The sequence below is a fragment of the Diaphorina citri genome, unplaced genomic scaffold (genome assembly GCF_000475195.1).
Source record: "Diaphorina citri unplaced genomic scaffold, Diaci psyllid genome assembly version 1.1 scaffold3899, whole genome shotgun sequence".
In the NCBI taxonomy this organism is placed as follows: Eukaryota; Metazoa; Arthropoda; class Insecta; order Hemiptera; family Psyllidae; genus Diaphorina; species Diaphorina citri.
The window spans coordinates 1-662 of NW_007381298.1; the positions used below are offsets into that span (position 1 = coordinate 1).

A 662-nucleotide genomic window follows, 5' to 3' on the forward strand; every position below is an offset into this window, starting at 1 on the left:
CGCGTATAATATCTCTAGTAGCGCGGTCAAACTTTCTTGACTTGGCGGGGCGGAGCGCTACCGCGCTCCTTAATATCATCCAACCCAGGCAATGTTGCGAGTTCGATTCCCGTCCGGGGCGAATTTTATCCTAAAGAGCTAAGATTCGTTTTCGGAACGGCTGGCCCTGTCCTTTCTTCGATTTGGGTTCCCATTTGAATCAAAGACCTCCTGATGGCTACTTTAGAATGTTTGTCTGATTTTGATCAAATTTTCAGCCAACACAAAAAAAAAAAATATTTTCCGTAAAAAAAATTCAATAATAAACTAAAAAAAAAGTAAAATAGGACAAAAAACGGCCAAAAGAATTCGCCCGAACTGGGACTCGAACCCAGGACCCTTAGGTTAAAAGCCTAATGCTCTACCGACTGAGCTATCCGGGCTCATGAAGAAGAGAGGAGAAATAGTCGTATATCAACATGAGAACTGAGCAATGCACTCCGCTACGAAGAGTGATCTGAGTGATTCATACAATGACCTTGAGAAGAACTCGCGCACATTGCCCCCTCTTGAATCGCGTGAGCATTGGTGTTCACTCGGTCTTCAGTATTGTTGAGGTAGCGATGTGATTGTGCATGTGCATTCACACCTTCAGTTTTCAAGTGGTTTTGTTTTAATTTTAT

The 662-nt window shown here is 42.9% G+C and overlaps 1 non-coding gene across 1 annotated transcript; it reads right to left on the reverse strand.

Moving 5' to 3' along the window:
• Window positions 1–349: 349 nt before the first annotated feature.
• On the reverse strand, window positions 350–422 carry Trnak-uuu. Its single transcript has one exon. It is a non-coding gene; the product is annotated as a tRNA-Lys (tRNA).
• Window positions 423–662: the final 240 nt, after the last annotated feature.